This window comes from Podarcis liolepis, assembly GCF_965112155.1.
Source record: "Podarcis liolepis genome assembly, chromosome: 16".
NCBI lineage: Eukaryota > Metazoa > Chordata > Lepidosauria > Squamata > Lacertidae > Podarcis > Podarcis liolepis.
Genome location: NC_139567.1, coordinates 11,592,994 through 11,615,006, shown reverse-complemented (window position 1 = coordinate 11,615,006; position 22,013 = coordinate 11,592,994). Strand labels below are relative to the sequence as shown.

Sequence of the window (22,013 nt, the reverse complement as noted above, 5' to 3'; positions counted from 1 at the left end):
ATCTTTTTGTGTTGCATGTGTACAGTTTAGTTGCGTCTTTCAGATGACAGATTGTGGAACAGGTAGGAGCCTTTGGAAGAATGCTGGCTGCTGACATCTTTAATTGCACAAGCAACCTAACAGCAACGTGGGAATTAGCCTCATACAGAGGCAGACCACTGGTCAGTCTAGCTCAGTTCTGCCTGTGACACGGACTGAACCTCAGACCGTTCAGATGCAAAACACGCGTTCCGACTTTCCGCCTGCATAAAGCATTCTGGAAGTCCTGGGACCACTTCCTCTCCTTTTAGGAAGTCAAAAAGAGAATTTTCAACACTGCCTGCTCTATATTTACGGGACCCTCCCTCTGTGGTGAATGCTGGGATGAAACAACTCACCATTTTTAGTTCTTTTATTCCAAGCTAATTCTTGCAGGTGAAAATTAAATAAAACTTTCTTCCCAAGTTTGGCTTGTGCTTGGCCTGCCTTCCAGGCAGAGAAGATTCCCGGTGTTGTTGTTTGTCTGCTTTGTGAATGAAGTTTTGAGAACTGCTCATTGCCCTTTTTCAAGAGAGGCTGGATGGAGAGGCCTGAGGGAGCGATCCGCCGGCTGGCGCCAAAAGCTTATTCTGCTTGACTGTGTCAAGTAATAGCGTCAAGCGGGATTTGAACTCAGCGTGTCTTCCGTATCCCACACCTATTTCTGCCCACAAGGCCATTTATTGTATGAAAGTGTGGGTAACCTTTTGTTGGGAGAGGGCCTTCTCGGTAGTGGCACCCGCCCTGTGGAACGCCCTCCCACCAGATGTCAAACAGAACAACAACTACCAGACTTTTAGAAGACATCTGAAGGCAGCCCTGTTTAGGGAAGCTTTTAGTGTTTGATGTATTATAGTATTTTAATGTTTTTTTGGAAGCCGCCCAGAGTGGCTGGGGAAGCCCAGCCAGATGGGCAGGGTATAAATAATAAATTATTATTTATTATTATTATTATTAGTCATGGCTGCTTGAAGAGGCGGAAGCATGAGGAGTGCCAAAGAATTGGGGTACCCAAAGCTGTGCCTTCCAGATGTGGCTGGACTACAGATCCCATCCTTCTTGACCACTGGCTGGGGGTGGGGCTGATGGAAATTGTAATCAAATGACACCTGAAGGGCACCACCCCTGACTACAGGACCTGCCTTTTACAGTGTTGAATGGACTCCTGTGCCTGTGGCTGTCGTCCCTTGCTAAGAACTGCTCTTTGGAATCCAGTCCAATGCAGTAATAGTACTTTGCCCCACTCTTTTGTTTTTTAAATAGTTTTTATTAAGAATTTCCACATTACAAATTATCAAAAACATATCATCTTCATCCCCCTCCCATTTTCCCCCCTCCCCTATACCCTCCCTCCTGCAGTCCCCGGCCCCCAGACTTCCCTCAGCTCCTCTCTCTGGTTTTTCAACACATATTATTCTCTGCATATTATAAAATTGTAAAAATCCTTAAATTATCTATCTATTATGTTAAGAATAATAAATTTGTGTATGTTTATTCAAAATCTGCAAAGGAGTCCAATTCATTTTGTGGGTTTTTTATAGTAATTTGTAAAAAGTTCCCATTCTTTAAAGCCACAGTTGTCCTTGTCTCGCAGTTTGTATGTCAGTTTTGCCAGTTCCGCATAGTCTATCAATTTCCCTTGCCACTGTTCTTTTGTTGGGATTTCCTCACTCTTCCATCCTTGTGCTATCAAGACTCTTGCCACCGTTGTTGCATACATAAATAAGTTCTTTAATTTCATTGGCAGGTCTTTTCCTACAATCCTGCCCACTGTCTTTTGAATACCATAGATGAGGTTCTTGCAGTTTCCTAGGTAGTAGTCTCCCTAGCTCTCTCCTTGAATTAAGGCTGCTACCCTAAATACACTTTCTAGTAAAGGCAAAAAAGGTAAAGGACTCCTGGACGGTTTAGTCCAGTCAAAGACAACGATGGGGTTGTGGCGCTCATCTCACTTTCAGGCCGAGGGAGCCAGTGTTTGTCCACAGGTAGCTTTCCGGGTCCTGTGGCCAGCAGGACTAAACCGCTTCTGGTGCAACGGAACACCGTAACAGAAACCAGAGTGCACAGAAATGCCATTTACCTTCTCACCACAGTGGTACCTATTTAACCCTGGCGTGCTTTTGAACTGCTTGGTTGGCAGGAGCTGGGACAGAGCAACGGGAGCTCACTCCATAGCTGGGATTCGAACCGCCGACCTTCCCCATTGAACACAGTCAGCCTGCTTATGAGTGGGAATGAACAGAACTGACAATTTCACTTCTCTCTGTTCCTCATTTCCGCAATCATAAATCCAGTTTTCCACATTTCTGCAGCAATTTACAATTTTTAATAAAAACAAATCCTCATTAAAATTTCTCAGCTTTTTAGTGTCATAAACTCTAAATTGTATGCAATTTGCCTAATGCCTACATTTTTAATTTTTTTTTTGCAAAGCAATTTCCCCTAATATAATGCATTTTGGTATGTTATTGTTCACCAACATGCACATTTTTAGGTAGATTTTACCCTAGTATATGCATTTTTATGCACATTACCTGGCTGGAGATGTGGAAAATTTGAAGAATGGCTAGCTTTTGGATCGCATAGTGTTTCAGAAAGTGCAAATTTGTAGGTGCAAACTGAATTGAATCCCCCCCATCCCTATTTACGCATGAATGTACATAGGATTGCAATGCCTTTCCGTGACCCTGTTTAGCCAGTTCTTAAGCAAACTTGGGGTGGGGTGGGGAACCCATCTAAAACATGCTGTTCAAAAATGAATTTGAATTCATATTCTTCCCTTTTAAAATGTGAATATTTTTACAGCATTCCCAAGATGAATGTTGTTGGATCTATAACTGGTAAAAATAAAGAAGCACAAACACTTGATTCCAATAAGTTAATACTTATTGTGATTGCATGAACTAGGTAAACAAGGCCTTTTCTTATTTCTTAAAAAAATGTCTCTTAAAATTTCACATTAATGTAGAAATCTAAAATATTTGAAAAGCAGTGTTTCAGATTTCAATTTAAAATACACACTCAACTTTTTTTAAAAAAACCAAACAAACCAGCTTTTGATTTGACTTTATGAAATCACTCATCCTCTTTTGTAACCCATTTTTCCTTTGTAGAATTTAGAATAGCTTTTAGTATTCCACTCTTACCCTTGTAGCAACCTTGTGAGATAGGTTAGGCTGGTAAATCACGATTTGCCTAAGGCTCCCTGGTTAGCTTCACAGAGAAGCCTATTTTTGACCCCAGATCCAAGTCCACTACTGTGGTATCTTTATCACACTACCTTTCCTTGTCCTCCAGGTTGTAGGTTTGGGTATAATTGCTAAATAAAAAGGGGGTTGTTGCTGCTGGTTGCATCCATCTGTTTCGAGAGACAATGGAGTGTGCCTCTGGGGGTGAAGTCAAACCACTGCCTTAGCAGCATGTGAAGTGACCTCCCTGAGGCACAAATCTGGGCAGTGTGTGTGGAGGTCCTGGGCTGTCCAGATGACAAGACCCCCCCCCCCACTGTTCTGGTCCAAAGAATTATACAAGGCTTTAAAAAGCTTGATCTCCACCGGGTAAAGTCTGGCATCACAACTTCTTCAAGGACTTTCAGAGACTTCAGTTTGATAGTTCTGATGTTTTGCTTTATTCCATCAAGTTTTCTATACTGTAATTGTTTCTGGCCATCGTGTTGCTTTCGATATTGCTGAGTCACATTTTGCAACACAGGGGTTTGTTTGTTTACCCTACTAGTCCAAAGATGCAAGATGGTGCAAGACAACATCCTATTTTAGGAACCCCTCTCTGGATTCGTGTAGGATTTACTCCTTAGCCCTTTCTTCTTCTGAAGATATTCCTCAAGGCAGAAGAGGTTTAAGACATGGGTAGGCAAACTAAGGCCCGGGGGCCGGATCTGGCTCAATCGCCTTGTAAATCCAGCCCACAGACGGGCTGGGAATCAGCATGTCTACATGAGTAGAATGTGTCCTTTTATTTAAAATGCATCTTTGGGTTATTTGTGGGGCATAGGAATTTGTTCATTCCCCCCCCCCTATAGTCCGGCCCCCCACAAGATCTGACCAACAGTGGACCGGCCCCCTGCTGAAAAAGTTTGCTGACCCCTGGTTTAAGAGCAGAGTTTTCCTTCTCCTAGATGGGCCACCTTCCCAAGTTGACGAGCCCCATCGGCCCCCACTTCCCTCTACAGCACATGCAGAAACCACGTTCTTGACCGTTGGACACACTATTGGTCTTGTCCACTCATTCTGCCAGAGCTTGTCTTTGCATGCAGGGGAAGTTCCAAACTCACTGAGAGTTTCAGACCCATCAGCTACCCTCACCTGGTTTAGCCGGCCAGTCACAGCTGTTTCCCAGGGTGTGGAGGCTCTCGTGTGCTGACAGCATTTAGGAGCCCAAGGTCAGAGCTGAGTGCAGAGTGGGGACTAAAGGTGGAAAACTACCCCAGAAGGAGCACAACATTCCCTCATCAGTTGCACTACCTCTCCCCTAACAACCCACACACCCCATATAAATGTAGACATGTGATTACGTAATGTCTGAGTGTTTCACCATACAGCCTTTTAAAGATACTTGATTGTTCATTGTCGTTGGAATATTTGTCCGTTCCTTGAGCATCTTGTACTAGAAAGGCCTTTGATAAATTTGTGAGCAGAGCAAATAGATGTAACCCAACCCTGTGTGTTGATTCTGTGTTAAAATCAACAATGGAACAATCGATTCACGGGATTGTTTTTGAGGAAAGTCCATGGATGACCATTCCAAAGACAATAACATCCTGGCGTACATTCTAGGAGTCCCGGGTATGATCCCCTGTATGTGAAATCTTATGCCAGAACCAGCCATTTCTGTGCGGCTAACGAGATCAGGAATCAGCTATGCAAATTGAGTATAGCAATAATTGGAATCAGTGGAATTGTGATGCTAGAATACTTGCATGGGTCCCCTCCCTCACTTGGGTCCAAGGAAAAGATGGGACTGCAAGACCTTAGAAGCTCACATGGCCCATTTTGTGGAAGGCACTGGAGCTGGCACCCAGCTGGACCGGAAAACAATGGATATCATCTATTGAAGCTTTTTATTATTGTGAAGTAACTCAGTAAGCGGACCTTGGCTTTCTATTTCTTTAGCAATAGGGTTCCCCCCATTTCCCTTGGGTGGAAATCCCACTATCTAATAATAGACCATTCAGAAAAGCTCCTTGCTACCAAATACTGTATTTTGTGATGCGAACTCCATCCTCTTCTTTTCTGCCTCCCAGATGGTGCACACAGCTTTGTATCATGCTGAATAATTCCTCTCCATCCTCCAGTGTTGATAGCTTCAAATATCTCTTTCTAGACAGGGAAGCAGTCAAAGCACCGATTTACCTTTTCTCTCTTCACCCCTCCTCACATCCACCCCCCGCCCCGAAGCCAAACATCTCAAAACTGCTGGGATGGAGACTCCTATGGGAATATGTATGCTAAAAGCACCAAATAAACCTATTTCACTAGGGGGTAGTTAAGTGAACAATCTGGCTTAGTAGCATTGCTGGTAGAACACCTGGAAGGGAGCCAAGGTGATCTCAAGGTAGGTCATCTTATTGTTTTCCTGCAACAATTTATGTTTGGATTTTGTTATACAGAGACCGAATTTTCCAGGCTGATATTACTGGGGAAATCTGCTGTTATCTCTGTGTGAATTACAGAAGCCTTTTCACTCAGAATTAATTGTACCCTTAGAGGGGCTTAGTGCATAATCTCTGGTCTATGATCTTCACTTGTCAAGTTGAGGTCCCTGCGTGCCGCGAGTTTGGAAGGCTCAGCTCAAGTGGGAGTTCCCCATTCGCAGAGCCGGTCGTATTGTTGCAAAATTTGGCACGAAGCAGCCTCCGACTCACTCTCTCTCTCTCTCTCTCTCTCCCCCCCCCCTTCTCTCTTTGGAGGGCAGGCCTATTACCGCAAATAGAACAGAGATGAATACTGTACACATGCTGCCTCTTGCAGTTGGGGGGCCTTTTCATTTTAGGCTTAAGTCAATTGCTGAGATTCTGTTGGGAAGCTGTCTCGGTAGGGGAGGGGAGCTGTTCGGCACTTCGAGTTAGCGAGAAGAAAGACTGTCCCAGTTTGATCTTCTTGTGAGTTGCCAACCTCTTTATTTTTAGAAGTGAAAACAAAGTCAGCTCCTTATGTGAGTTGCTGAGACGTTGCGCCTGTAATGCAGGAGGCTATCTGCTCTTGTCTTTTGCTGAGCGATTTTATGTGGGATTTCCATCCCCCCTTACATTTTTTCTTCTTCATTGTTCTTGCATGCTTGAATCCAGCTACACCAGCAATCTCTCAGCGTGGTCACATTTTAAGTGTGGCAGAGGTGTTCCAAAAGCCCTAAAAAATCCCAGACACAATTCAAAAGGCTGGTTTTGACCTGTAACACCTTGCATGGCTCAGGACCTCGACACCGTTCCCTATATAAGCACTGGGACCAATATCTGAGGCCCTATACAGTGGTACCCAGGGTTACATATGCTTCAGGTTACAGACTCTGCTAACCCAGACATAGTACCTTGGGTTAAGAACTTTGCTTCAGGATGAGAACAGAAATCGTGCAGTGGTGGTGGGAGGCCCCATTAGCTAAAGTGGTACTTCAGGTTAAGAAAGGACCTCCAGAACGAATTAAGTTCTTAACCCGAGGTACCACTGTACTGTGTTTTCCAATTCAATAGATGTTTGGAGGGTAGAAAGAAGAGAATGGGTCTTTTCTGAGTTAAAGGTAAAGGTACCTCTGACTGTTAGGTCCAGTTGTGGACGGCTCTGGGGTTGTGCGCTCATCTTGCTCTGTAGGCTGAGGGAGCCAGTGTTTGTCAGCAGACAGCTTCCGGGTCATGTGGCCAGCATGACTAAGCAGCTTCTGGCGAACTAGAGCAGCGCACAGAAACGCCATTTACCTTCCCACCGGAGCGGTACCTATTTATCTACTTGCACTTGACGTGCTTTTGAACTGCTAAGTGGGCAGGAGCTGGGACCGAACAACGGGAGCTCACCCCATCACGGGGATTCAAACCGCCGACCTTCTGATTGGCAAGTCCTAGGCTTAGTGGTTTAGACCACAGCGCCACCCACCTCCCATTTTTTTCTGAGTTAGCCCCTATTAAAAAATCATCTCCAAGGAGAGGCTCGCCTAGCCCCAATTTTGTCATCCTGACCCCACACACTCACTTGGGCATTAGGGCAGCTTTATAATGGCCTGGCTTTTGGTTGATATTTTTTCATGTGGGTGGGATGGTTATTTTGCGTTGGGTGAATATTTGTTGCTACCATAGGAGCCAACTCCTAGGGGCTGCGGGGGCTTCAGCACCCATAATAAAAGATTGGAGGTGGCTGGGTCTCCACAAAGTTGATGGGCATTCCCATTCAAATTGTGTGTGTGGGCTACATCATGTGATCGATTATGCGAGGCAGGGCTTACCTGCCCCCCCCCAATATTTTATTCAAGTTGGCACCCCTGGTTGCCACAGCATTTCCGTATATTTGTTTGGTTTTAAGGGATATTTATTGTGTGTGTATGTTGCTGTTGCTGTAAATCACTTTGTGGATTCCTTCTGGCTGTATGAAGCAATGTATAAACTGAACAGAGTTGAACTGAATACATGGCAGGTGGTTTGGATAATCTTGGCCCTAACTTATGTCCTTTAATTTCAGTGGTCTGCTTTGAGTAGAAGCTAGGTGGATATGATCCAATTGCTTATATGCAACCAAATTCTACTCAGAGGAGACCTGTTGAAAAATAAAACATCTAAGTTATGTCCACCGATTTCAGTGGGTCTACTCTGAGCTGGACCAACATTGGGTACAACTTCGTGTGTTTAGCATCCCATCTAGTTTGGCCCTTTCATAAGCAACCTTGTGAAAGGAAAAGGTTTGCACTTCACAAGTGTCAATGGCTGTGCCCCACCGCCATCAGAAGATACAGCTTTCGAAATCCTTTAGTGGGACTAGCTCACTCTGTGCTTACCACATGATGGGAAGCCGTTCTCTCCTGATATAAATGTACCCTTCCCTCGCTTTCCTTCTTCATACTGACAAACATACAAGGATATGCCTGCTGCTATCTGCAGGTACCTGCCACTTTGTCCATTTGTATCAAATCACAGCCTAAATTTGCGCTTTCTGACTTCTGCCTGGAGAACTGTGTGGCGGTAAGAGTCGGTTGCTGCGCCAGGCTTGACAATGCAGTCATTGATTGTGTTTATGTCCTTGGGTGGGTCTAGGACTTTCCCCCTCCCTCAAACACTTTTTCTTAAGGTCTGCGTGCCGTCTGTTTCCCACCTGTAGTGGTGACAAGAGCAGAGGAGACCTTTTAGGTCATGAAAATATATAACTTATAAGGACTTCATTGTCTTCTGTGTTTATGTACCTAGACAAGGGATGGGCCAGTCTTTCAGTTTTGGTTTCCCTCAGCACCTCGTTTTCCCCAGTCCTGTGTTCAGTTCTCCACACTTCCACATTGCTTCGTGATTCATTTATTGATTTATTTATAAACTCCCCATGAGCATTCATTAGCATTTTTAGCGAGCATTTCTCCTCATGTACACATTATTTTGATTATTAATTACATGCCCTTCACCCGAAGATCTCAGGGCAGGTTGCAACAGTGAAAGACCATATTAAAAACAATTTAAAACGTCTTTCAAATTGTGTCCTCTCTAAAAGAGGGCACGTGTTGCGGTGGGATCTGGAGACTGACCTCTTGGTTGTGGGTGGGTGCATTGGGTAGCCACAACATCCGATTGGTAGGTCCCTCAATGCTGGGTTTCAATCTGGCCAATGGGGTTGCAGTCTAAACGGATTGAGGGGCCTATATATACCCATGCACGTGACCCAGAGCTTCCTCTTTCGGCTTGGGCATCGGAACACCCGCCCACCTCTCCCTAATTTTAGGGCCTTTTGCGCTTGACCTTGCTATGCCGTCATGTGTTATCTGTCATTGGGACAGGGGCATGGCAGGAATTTCCCCACTTGGCTGATTGGCTGTTGCCGTTTGGGTTTCGCCTGCCCAGTAGCAATTAATCACAGCTTGTAAGGTTGCAGATAGGCTCTGGTTCATGTGATAGGGATGGGAGAACGGTCTCGCCATCCCTGTGTGAAGGGTATTCCGTTAAAGGAATCCAGGGACTCAACTTGGTTTGGCCAACCCCTGAAAAGGGGTTGTGCCCATGCCTGAGTCCAGGGGAACATCTGGGGAGTGAATAGAGTCTGCTCCCAGGCTTTTCACCTGCCTCAGGTGTTCACCCTGGCTGACCTATGATAGAGCTCTGGGTCAGCGATACCTGCAAGGGTGCAGGGAGCTAGTTGAACCAGAGCCTATGCAACCACTCACCTTTCTGCAATCAATAAAGTTGTGGCCTAAATTCTGCCAAAAACCAAAACTAAAATTTGAGTCAAATGTATCTTTATTTAGGAGGGAGGTCCATGGGTCTGAACACACAACTGTGGGTCCCACAAATATGCCCTTCAAGTGTCAGAAGCCAGGGTAAAGAGGTGCAACTTCAGTTGTATAATAAAGGTGACAGACACACTTCTGAGCTGACAACTCAGGATGTGCCACAGAGAAGGCCCTTTCCTGCCCCAGGTAAGCCTGTGGGGGCAGAGGAACTACAAGAGGGCCCCTTCTGTTGATCTTAGCACCTGGCAGAGTCTGTAGGGAAGGAGACAGCCTTTCAGATATTGGGGCCAGAGACATTTAGGGCTTTGAACACCAACACAAACACCTTGAATTGGACCTGGAAATTCACTGAGAACCAGTGCAGCTTCCTTAATGCAAGGGTTGTAAGAACTAAACAGAACGCCAGCCAGTAATCTGAACGCTTCATTTTCTGTCAAATGCAGTTTCGGAGTCATCGCCGAGGGCAGCCCCATGTTTAGGTACCTTTGTCTAATATAAAACTGATTTAGGCGCAACTAATATGTGCACGACTGCACATGCGCACATGGCGCCAAACTCAGCAGTAACCCAGAAACGTCACAAAAAGGGGTGGACTGGGGCGGGAGGGGGAAACGTGGTGCTTGAAGGCTTTTTCAATGGGTGTTGCGATTATACACAATTTTACATCTGCACGCGGTGCCTCGGAAAGTAACCCCCGTGTACATGGGGAGTTTCCTGTACACATTTTTGCAAACCAATGAACCCTAAGGCAATGCATTTGTGTATCCCATTTTCACTGATTAATTCCTCTGTATCTACACTTTAGTGTTCAGTCTGCTGCAGTGGTGTAGCGTGGGTTCTCAGCAAGGCAAGTAATTTACGCCCCCTAACCCGGGGCAAGGCAAGTAATTTGCGCCCCCTAACCCGTGGATTTTAGCACTCGAGTCTCTTCCGCGCCCCCCAGATGTTGCGCCAGGTGCAGCAGGCCCCCCTGCACCCCCACGCTATGCCACTGCTCCCACCACAAGTCTTCAGGACAGCCATCCGAAGGCTGGCGCGGGGAGAAGGTCTCTCCGCCCCACCGCCAGCCTTTGGAGCAGCCTTCCGAAGGCTGGCGGCGGGAGGAGGTCTCTCCGCCCCACCGCCAGCCTTCGGAGGAGGTCCGAGGACAGTGGGGTTCCTGCTTCCTCGAGGAGGGCTGGCCAAACGCGCCCCCCCCCAAATGTTGCGCCCGGTGCGGCTGGCACCCCTGGCACCCCCCACGCTACGCCACTGGTCTGCTGTCCAGATACTCGCTGCTGGTGCCTCTCTTGCTCTCCCTCAAGACTCTTTATATTTAAGAAGGAGAGTCCCTCAAACAGAGGTCTGCGAAGTAGGACCCACAGATACTCCCTTTCTGACTTGCCTAGGTCAGTGAGTGTTTTGCAACCTGCAAGTGGATCACAAAACCTGTGCAGGTGGATCATGGGCTTTTATAAGTAAAACCAAAAGAATCCTGGTACGATGGATGCCACTAACAACTTTTTGTTTTGTTGGCATATTATAAGGCTGCACTGACACTTGTGGCAATAATGCAATTTGACACCATGACAAATGAATGCGGAGTTGTGTGTTGCCATGCCAAAAAGTTTATGAATTAGCAGCAGCAACAACAGCAACAACATTTTGATTATTTATATCCTGCCCATCTTGCTGGGTTGCTGCAGCCACTCTGGGAAGCTTCCAACACTAATAATAATAGTAATAGTAGTAGTAGTAGTAGTAGTAATAATAATAATAATAATAATAATAATAATAATAATAATAATAATTTATTTGTATCCCACCCTCCCCAGCAGAGCAGCTAACATCATAAAAAACATATAAAAACATAATACAACATCAAACATTTTTTTAAAAAACTACTGTTTGAAATTATAGTCGTACCTTGGATCCCAAACGCCTTGGTACTTAGGCATTTTGGCTCCCGAATGCCGCAAACCTGGAAGTGAGTGTTCTGGTTTGTGAACGTTCTTTGGAATCCGAATGTTCGACGCAACTTCTGCGGCTTCCTGCAGCCAATCAGAAGCCGCGCCTTGGTTTCCGAACGTTTTGGAAGTCAAACGGACTTCCAGAATGGATTCTGTTTGACTTCCGAGGTACCACTGTATTTCAAAGAACCTTCTTAAGTTTTTATCAGTTCTAAGAAAGCCTCCCCACCCTGCTTTACATCTCGCCTTTTTACAAATTACCATAGATGATGCAGAGATGTGGTGGTCCCAAATAAAATGGGACACTTGTCTCGATTTTTAACTCTCCATTTGGAGGGGCAGGGTGATCAGTTGTGAATGCGAGTTATTTCAGTGTCGTCAAATTGGCTTTCAGGTTAGGCCCTCCTGGAGGCAAATTTGAGCCAACAGCCTGACTGTTTAATAAAGTGAGGTGCCGTTTTCAACGTGCTTAGCAGATGTGATGTGTCACTGAATGGATGGCAGATACCATTCTGATCCTGGATTAGCGCAGGGCACAGACTCCACATTCTTCCCTTTCGAGTTATTTTGCTTTTTGCCGTTTGCTTGTTTGCCTTCAAATGCTCTCTTAATATTTCTCTGCGCTCGCTCTGCCAGTTCCCTACTGTGCTGGTATTTGGAGCTGGTTCTCAGGCTGCCTTCTCTTGCTGATTGCGTGTGTGTGCCTGGTTGGATATATTTATTTTTTAATTTGGGAGTGGAGCTGAGGGGGTCTGTCTAACAGCCTTGTTGCTCCTGGTCCAAGAAGCTGGCTGGGTTCCAGCACCTGGCCATGACATACAGCACCCTTCATGAAACCAGACAGAATTAAACCCTTTGTTTCCTGTTTGCCTGGCTGGCTTAAAAAAAAAAAAAAAAGGAGCAGAAAAGCAGAGAGACGAGAGTGCCCAACAAGACAGTCTTTGTATTAATTTAATTAATCAGTTTAGTGGCGAGGGGGGGAAAGGAGGATGGGCGCTCATGTAATAAATGCATGTTTTTCTTAGGGTTTTGAGATAGTTGTGTTACAAATGTGGGACCTGCAGGACTCATTAGATACTTGATGTCCTCTTGTGATCTGGCGTTAGGGGGATTGTCCTTTAATTAATATTTATCTTACTAAATTTAGACACTGTTTGGTTGTAACAACAAAGCAAAACAGCTCAAAACAGTTTACAATGGTATAAAATGAAACATTAGAAAGTATAGATTGAAAAAAGGTATTAAGACATTTAAAAGATGAAAACACACGTAACACGGGTGGCGCTGTGATCTAAAACACTGAGCCTAGGACTTGCCGATCAGAAGGTTAGCGGTTCGAATCCCCACAATGGGGTGAGCTCCCGTTGCTCGGTCCCTGCTCCTGCCAACCTAGCAGTTCAAAGCACGTCAAAGTGCAAGTAGATAAATAGGTACCTCTCCGGCAGGAAGGTAAACGGTGTTTCTGTGCGCTGCTCTGGTTCGCCAGAAGCGGCTTAGTCATGCTGGCCACATGACCCGGAAGCTGTATGCCGGCTCCCTCGGCCAATAAAGCGAGATGAGCGCCGCAACCCCAGAGTCGGTCACAACTGGACCTAATGGTCAGGGGTCCCTTTACGTTTACCTTTAACATCTGCATGTCTGAATGGACTTGCCCGAACAAAACAAAGTTTTAAGCAAGCACCAAAAATAGTAGAAGGAAGGCAGTTGCCTGATGTCAATAGGCCGGGAGTTCCAATGTTTCAGTGCTGTCACACAGAAAGATCGGTTTCTTCAAATGCAGAACAGATATTATATGGCACCTGCAGAACAGTAGCAGTTCTGCAGATCACAGTGCTTGGTTGAGTGGGCATATATGGGGAAAGGTGACCTTGCAGGTAAACTGATCCCAAGTTGTTAAGAGTTTTATAGACTAAATAGTAACACCTTGAACTTGACTAGGTGGCAAATCAGCAACCAATGCAGATCTCAGAGCACAGGTGTTACATGACATGACAAGGTCTCTCTCCTGTCAACAACCACAACCGCTCTACATCATTGTGCAGCCTCTGGATCAAATGCAATGGAAGCCCCACATGGAGAGCATTGCAGCAATCTATCCTTGAAGTCGCCAGTGCTGGAACTAGTCTGGCGAACCCCGTATCTCCTTGTGCTTCTTCCCCTTTTTTTCCTTAGCTTATAGGGCTTCTGTTTGCAGTGCTATGAGACCTCTGTCACTCAGCATCTTAATTTCCTGGAAGAAATTATAAATTAGCATATGCAAAATTGTGTGGTGGACCTGTTGCCCCCACAAGTGTTTTGAAGTACCCACCAAAGACCCTGATCTATCCCAAAGTGTACAGTGGTACCTCTGGTTACGAATTTAATTCGTTCCGGAGGTCCATTTTTAACCTGAAACTGTTCTTAACCTGAGGTACCACTTTAGCTTTTCTCATCCTGAGGTAAAGTTGTTAACCCGAGGTACTACTTCTGGGTTAGCGGAGTCTGTAACCCAAAGTGTTTGTAACCCGAGGTGTTTGTAACCCGAGGTACCACTGTATTCCATAATCAACCATCTAATATTTGCCCCCTCCTCTCAGCTCTTCCAGCTTGAGCTTGCTGGAGTCCCCAGTCATGGTAGTGTTGTGTTTGTGCGTCTGTTTCATTACGCAATGACTCACACTTAAATCAAGGCATAGGTATGTGCTAAAAGTCTTGGTTCAAGTCAGTAATGACATTTAAGGCCGATAGGACAAAAACAAACAAACTGGTTTTTTTTAACTTTCTGAAACCAGTCCCTTCTCTTACTTAACTTCTTAAATTTTAGGTATAAATTGCCTAAAATGTTCCAGCTTCTAAACAGCTGCTATGTATCTGAAGAAGGCAGGTGAGCAGCTGCCGTGGGCAGACTCTAGAGGTCCCCTGCTGGGGTGTAAGCTTTGGCCCATGCCCAATAATGCGGACTCCTGACGCTAAACTTTCATGAGTCTACACTGATGTTGCCGTGCTTCTCAGTCAATGGGTGAAATAGACCAGGGCTACTGAAAATTCGTGATTGGTTGTGCTACCTGGGTTTTGTGGGAATGTTCAGGGATGCAGGAGACGATATATTGTCTGATTATATCCTTATCCAACTTGTGTTAACAAGTTCCCCAATTTCAGCAGAGTAACACATTCCCCTTTATTTTAAGTTTGCAATGGCAGCGTGAGCTCAGGCTCGCTAAAGCCTCTATAATAACTGTTCTGGTATTTCCCCCTTATTCCCTCATAAAATAGAAGAGACGACACAATCCTTTACAAAAGTATAAAAAGAGTTTACTCACATTCTGTTCACAATCAGATCCCAGAAGGCAGACTTAGCTTAATGAAGTAACATACACTTGGAATCTATCTCTTAAGAAGACAGTCCCTTTGTTCTCTCTTGGCTGGGAGCCAAGAGGGCATCTTTCACTCAGTAGATGTTGTTTCTTCGATGCATGTGGTGAAAGAGAGAGAGATGGCTGCCCTGCCCTGTGCTTTTGTCATTACCTGCACAGGTGAGGCCACACCCACCTCTAGTCACATGCAAAGGAAGTCTGTCCCAGCCCAGAAGGAAACAGGAAGTTTACCTGCTGGCTGGACAAACATCCCTCCCCATGTGTAAACATGTTCACTCTAGGAATGTTGTACTTGACTGCTCTTGTGTTTCACATCCCACAGGTGATTGGGAGGTGATTGCAATGAGCTGCTTGGCTCCACCACCAGTGATGACAGCTGATGGGTGGGTGGGTGTAGCTTGGGGAAAATGGCCTGGTGGGCTAAGATTGGCCCATGGACTAATTCCCCACCCCTGCTTTAGGACAACTATTCCTTAAACGTGCAGGGCATTAGCACGTTTACAGCAACAGAGGGCATGGCCCTCACTAGAGGATTGTCTATTCTTGGCTCTGTTTGGGGCCTCTACTGAAGACCTTCAGTTTTTTCCCAACAAGGTTTTTAAGTGGAGATGTTTATCCCAGTCTGTGTCTGTCTTGGATTTGAAATTTGTCAGTCGCTTTTTCTTGCCCAGGACAACCAAAAGCGCCTTACCACCAAACAGAGGGAAGTTGTGTCTGGGAGGAGAGCAGCTGGAGAAAGCAGGGGGGCCCTCAATTGCAGTGGTTGTGGGTGGGAAGTGGGGCAGGCTGGGTAAGGGGCACACGGCACAGGCAAATATATGACATTGCTTTTTATTGTTGAATTTATTCTGAATACCTGAAGAAGCGTCTCCACCCCCATCGTTCAGCCTGGACACTGAGATCCAGCGCTGAGGGCCTTCTGGCGGTTCCCTCATTGCGAGAAGTGAGGTTACAGGGAACCAGACAGAGGGGCTTCTCGGTAGTGGCGCCCACCCTGTGGAACGCCCTCCCTTCAGATGTGAAGGAAATAAGCAGTTATCCTATCTTTAAAAGACATCTGAAGGCAGCCCTGTTTAGGGAAGTTTTTAATATTTAACGCGGTATTGTTTTTAACACTTGATTGGGAGCCGCCCAGAGTGCCTGGGGAAACTCAGCCAGATGGGCAGGGTATAAATAAATAAATAAATAATTTAGTCTGAAATTGCTTTGAGGTGTACTAAATGTTGCTTTGAGATGTTGGAACTCCCTTCCTATTGATATCAGGGATGTGCTTTCACTGCACTCTTTCTGGCACCTGCTAAAAACTGTTTTTTCTTAGGGAAGCCTATCCAGACGCAAAGAAGCTGTCATGTGTTTTGATCTGGTTTTAGCTTATTGCCGATTTAAATTATTCATTGAATGTTTTAAATACTCGTTTTTAATCCTTTTTATCGATAAATTGATTGCTTTGTTCTCTCTTGTAAACCGCTTTGAGGTTTGATTACAATCAAGCAGCATATACAAGTTGTTCAGGTTTTTTTTTTTTAAAAAAAAACCAAATAGATGGAATGAAATAAAAGAAATTTGAACACAGATTCAGAGAATCAGGAGCCAAATTCTACTTGAGTGATGAAGCTTTCCTATCATGGATGGCTCTAGAACAGCTGTTTCTGAGGGGTGGGAAGACTTCAGAAAAAATGGTGGAACTCCTTTGTGTGCTTCCCAACACAAGTAGATGTACCTTCTGCACGTTCATGGGGCTCCCTGGATCCTGCCTGTAGAACCTGGATCACACAATGGCCATAAAATTCTGTTGAAAGATGTCCATTGTACCTATGAGCTCTTGTTGCTGTAGAGTGATAGGGAAGGGTTGAGCATGTGGATTGTATTCAGAAGTTCCCAGGTTCTTAAAATAAAAATAAAAATTATGATTTTCAATTTTATACATTTCAGTAATTTTACAATCATTTTAACATTTTGAAACTCGACTTCCTTCCCCCTCTTTCTGCAGTACCTTAATTTTATTTTTTATATTTTCCGCATATTCCAAATTAACTTAATCATTTATTTGTTGGCTTTCGATGTATACTCTTATAAAACTGCAGCTTATTACAATAATCTTGCTAATGTTCTTATCTGTTTACAGTTTGTAAATATTCAACAAACCATTTCCATTCTTTTATAAAAAGTTTATCTTGATTTCTCATTTTTCCTGTAAGTTTCACCATTTCTGCCTGTTCCATAAGTTTTTGTATCCATTCTTCTTTTGTCAGGACGACTTCTTCTTTCCAGTTTTGGGCAAATTCTTGCTGCTGTAGCCACATATATGAATAAATTCCTTTACAGTTTAGATAGTTCTGTCCCTATAATTCCACAAAAGGTCCCAGGTTCAGTCCTCACCATCTCCAGTTAGAAATGTTCAGGGAGCAAGCAATGAGGAAACGCTCTCTGCCCAAGACTGTAGAGAGTCAGCACTACTTAGAGTCAACAGATCTTCACTAGATAGACAAATAGGTTGACGGTATAGATAGCAGCTTGCATATGAATCTCTGGTTTACATCAAGGCAAGAGCACCTTGAGCTTAACTTTTAGCTGTGTGTTCTTATGATGATTTTTTGGAATTGTCTCCATTGGATTCAAACCCAATGGTAGCCTTATTGGGGGTTCCAATTATTATTATTATTATTATTATTATTATTAAAGAGAGGTCTTATTCCATCTTTTCTTCACAGGTGGCAAAGTTATTGATTGTTCTACATGTGCACGCTCCTGATCTGGAAGATAAATTTGGAAGTGCAAGCTGCTCTATCTTCACATGTCAAACAGTCCAAAATGGTATGTCAATCTCTCTCTATAAATTGCTGTGCTTTTCTCAATGGCCTCTTCTCCCCAAGTCTGTGGGCTGACAGCCCACATTCTACACTTAAAAGAACTGTATGCTCTTAATGAGGGTTGTGTCCAATGTTAGTTCTACTCAGAGTTGACCCACCTGGTTGTTTCCAATGTAGCACTAAGTTAAGGTCACTTGTGTTTGTTTCACTGGCAAAATGTTTGGTGGCGGCTGGACATTATTGTGCAAGAGACTACATAAGCAGAATTCTTACACTAGTGGACAGAGAATGTTAGATTAACAGTCATGTGTAATTTACATCCATTAATTCTAATGGATCTACTCTGGGTAAAAGTTAGTTGGATACAAACTTCTGTTTCTGTTTCTTTATTCATTCCAATTAATGAAAACCTAGTGGCTGTGTACCAGTGGGTCTTCTTCTTAGGCGATCACTCGTAGCCAAGTAATATTGCATTCCATGAACACAGTTTTAACAGTGAGTCTGTAAGTGACTGTGGAGGCCAATTTTGGATCCACACATCCTTCCATAGTGGGGACATAGGTTTCCGGGCAGGAGTTGATCATGGTGAGGGTTTGCCAAGCGTGCCTTCCTCTTAGCATGTTTCTCCCTTTTGTCCTGAGTTTGAGCATCTTTAAAGCCCATTACACCTTTGGTAAAGGCTGTTCTCCAATTGTCTATGTTTATACTACATTTACTGCCCACGTCAAGCACGTTGATATTTCCCCATGTGATCTTGGGGACTCAGGTAGCCAAGGAGGAATCTCAATGTCTCACATTTAAGGAGAACTAGAAAGCTGTCAGATGTGTAACATGACTTGCCTTGTTGACCACCAGCTTCCTGGTTCAATGAGCAGCTGTAGTTTTGCATTGCTTCCAGTTGTACCTGTAGCCCGAACACTTACTTTTCTCTGTATGGATGTACTGGTTGATGGTGTCTATTGAGCTCTGTGGTTCAGTGCAAGGTTATCAACCATCTATACCTGATAAGGACCTCATCCTTCTCTCAGTGGTGTTGTCAGGGCAGGACTTCGGGTCAGATGTCCAGGGGGCTGCTCAGCAAAACGAGCAACAGGACCCCCCCCAAATGCAGTATATTACCAGATTGAAGTAATAAACATTGCTAGCTAGAAAGGGGTGAAGAGGACACACAGAAAACCATCAAGGCAAGAGTCTAAGATTACTTGCCCGCACCCCTTCACTTCCTTTCTCGAGAACTGAATTTTGCAACTTTGCATTCGAAGTATGTTAGGAGGACTTTATGACTATAACTGATGGGAAGATATATATTTTTAAGATTTAAAGGACAGTAGTACTTAAGTTTTTTAATTCCTTTGGCTGAGCAAGCACTGGAGCATGAACAGAGGCTAACAGCAGGCCTTTCTTCAAGGCAGGAAGTTTGCCACCTGCACACTGGATCAGCTGTTGTTGAACTACAACTCCCATCAGCCCCAGCCATTACCGTGGCCAATAGTCAGAGAGGATAAGGCTCACATTCCCTGCCAGCTGTTATTCAGAGGCCTATGATATTGGAGGTAGTTCACAGTTCTTGTGGCTTCTAGCTGTTGCTAGCTCCCTGCCTCATGAATTTGTCTAGCCCTCCTTTAAAGACAGCTGAGTAGGTGACCACCACTGAATCATGTGATGGTGCATTGCGTACTTGAGCTGTCCACTGTCGGAGGCAGTATGCCTCTGAATACTAGTTGTGGGGATTTGCAGTTCAGAAGAGTCTGTTTCATTAATGTCTTGCTTCTGGATTAGATGGGCCTTTGACCTAATCTAGCAGAACTCTTCTCGTGTTCTTAGAAAGTACCATCTCTTGGTTTTCCTGAATCTCCCCATTGCAGTATCTTTACTAATCTGCTGGCTTTTGACCACATTACAAAACTCTACATTCGCTTAGTATAAAAGTGATAACTACAGCGAAGGCTGAGGACGCGGGTGGCACTGTGGGTTAAACCACAGAGCCTAGGGCTTGCCGATCGGAAGGTCGGCAGTTCGAATCCCCACGACGGGGTGAGCTTCTGTTGCTCGGTCCCTGCTCCTGCCAACCTAGCAGTTCAAGAGCACGTCAAAGTGCGCAAGTAGATAAATAGGTAACGCTCTGGCGGGAAGGTAAATGGCGTTTCCGTGATCTGCTCTGGTTTGCCAGAAGCGGCTTAGTCATGCTGGCCACATGACCCGGAAGCTGTACGCTGGCTACCTCGGCCAATAAAGCAAGATGAGCACCGCAACTCCAGAGTTGTTGCCAACTGGACCTAATGGTTAGGGGTCCCTTTACCTTTTACAGTGAAGGCTGGTCCATTAAGGCAAATGAGTCAACTTCCCCCACAACCTTAGCCTGCCTTCAGCCAGCTTCTCATCTGTCTCACTTCCTATTTACAACCAGCCCAGGGGGTGGCCCTGCCTGTCAGCTTCCTCCTTCTTAGTCTCAGCATTGCCCTTGTGGAACTCAACCAGGAGGAGGATACTGACAAGACTAGAATCAATTGGCTCTACCTGTTATTTGCTCTGGCGCCACCTACTGTTGGGCTCCCTGCCTTCCTACCTATCAGGGCTACAGGGTCCCAGCTGCTGCTGGATACACATTTCCTGTTGTGAGAGGAGAAGTGCCTAACATGAAAGTTTCCCCTCTGATTAAATCTGCCCCCCTCCCACCAAGCACAGCACGGCACAGCATCCTGCAGATCCCATTTACCCCCTACCACTCCCTTTCTTCCTAAGCGTCAAGCATCCTAAGGAGGCAGCGCTGGCGCCAAGTTCACTAAAAATCCTCCCAGGGATGGCATGGCATGTGCGCATATCTCAGACACCACTTTAAAACCACTTCCTTAGGGGGACTGGAGACTGCAGAAAACCAAGGCTCCAATTGACCTTTTCTGTTACCAATCCATTGAACAGGAGAAGAATTCCTCAGCCATCCTTGCCCACAGGGAATAAAACGTGATGTTTAGAAGCTTCCTTTAAAAGAAAGAAAGGAAAGGAAAAGGTCTAACTGCAAGGCCAGATCAGAATGCATAGCAGATCTGTGCTTGGGGATTCCACACACCTCCACCAGCATTTTGTGTATGCATTTTTCATTGGTTTTAAAACAAAAACGTTTAGGGATTTTTAATACCACCAATCCAATCCGGTAGCTCAAGATTTAAGAGGCAGACCAACGTATCAATGTATAAAACCTAAGCAGGAAGTATTGCAACGGAAATAGTAGCAGGTAGCAAGTTGTAATATTTGCGTGAGTGCTTTCAAATGTTCACCTAGAATCTCTTGTGTGTGCAATCTTATAACAGCCCTGTAAGGTGGGTCAGTAATATTATTTTAATGCTCCTATTGCAGATGTAAGGGTAGTGTGTTGAATTCCCCCTTGTGAGATTTATTTGAGGCACAGCTGCTTGTACCTAGGGACGTGCATATTTAAGTTTCTCTAAGTTTCTCATTTTCCCAACCTGCTCTTTGCATTTCCACACCAATGTAATTTTTTTGCTTAAAAAAGCCCTTATGAAAATTAATCTGAAAGTTCCTCCTAATATACACATTTTTGCAAATCACTTCCACCTAATATAATGCATTTAGCATGTTCTTCTCATGAATATAGGCGTTTGTATGCACACTCTAATATATGGAGTTTTCTGCATATTGCTTGGCTGGGGAACTGCGCTGCGAAATTCAGAGAAGTGCAAATTCCAAAGGATGGCTGTGATTCAGTTCACGTATTGTTTCATAAATGTGTGAGCCTACATAACTGTTTGTGTATGTTCATTTCAATCTAAGAGAAATATCAAAACAATTCTTAGAAAGTCATTAATTACATATCCTTTGCAGACTTAGAAAAAACAACAGCGATGTGAATGCATACCAATAGTATTTGCTTGACTGATTTCCATTCTTGACCGCAGACGAGCAGGCAAACCGCAGCAATTTCTGCTTCCTTGTCCGTTAGCATCAGGATTATCAAACATTCCTTGAAACACTCCAGCAGCTACAACTAAGTGGAGCTAAATGGTATAAAATATACCTTCACTTTATCGCTGAGAGAGCTGCCACGCAAAAGATGGTGCGGGTTGTTGCTGCAGAGAAAGAGGACTAGAAATGGCAGCGTAGCATATCCTGGCCAAACATGACAGAAAACTCCCTAATATTAAGAGATGTTTGATAGGGGAGCAGACTGCCTTGGGAGGTGGTCCAGTCTCCTTGGATGCAAGGTGTTTAAGCAGAGGCTGGACAACTGTCTATCAGGGCCGCTGTAGCAATGCACCCTGCATTGTAGAACTTAGTTGGATATCACCCTTTTGGTCTTAAATGTGCTGCAGAAATACAGCATAGGCTTGACTCTTTTATACATGGACTATATGGGACCTGGCCAGGGCCGGATTTAGGTGGTGCTGTGGGTTAAACCACAGAGCCTAGGACTTGCCGATCAGAAGGTTGGTGGTTCGAATCCC

The 22,013-nt window shown here is 44.7% G+C and overlaps 1 protein-coding gene across 5 annotated transcripts in view; it reads left to right on the top strand.

Moving 5' to 3' along the window:
* The window catches only part of PKNOX2 (PBX/knotted 1 homeobox 2), a 416,847-nt gene that overhangs the window by 43,891 nt on the left and 350,943 nt on the right, over positions 1-22,013 (top strand). For 3 of the 5 annotated variants that reach the window (XM_083480587.1, XM_083480583.1, XM_083480589.1), the window contains exon 2: positions 17,455-17,557. The gene's annotated coding sequence lies outside the window, so the exon portion shown is untranslated. Of the gene's footprint in view, positions 1-5,966; positions 6,137-10,808; positions 10,830-17,454; positions 17,558-22,013 lie in introns of those variants that run through there. The other 2 variants (XM_083480588.1, XM_083480584.1) reach the window with 2 other exon arrangements.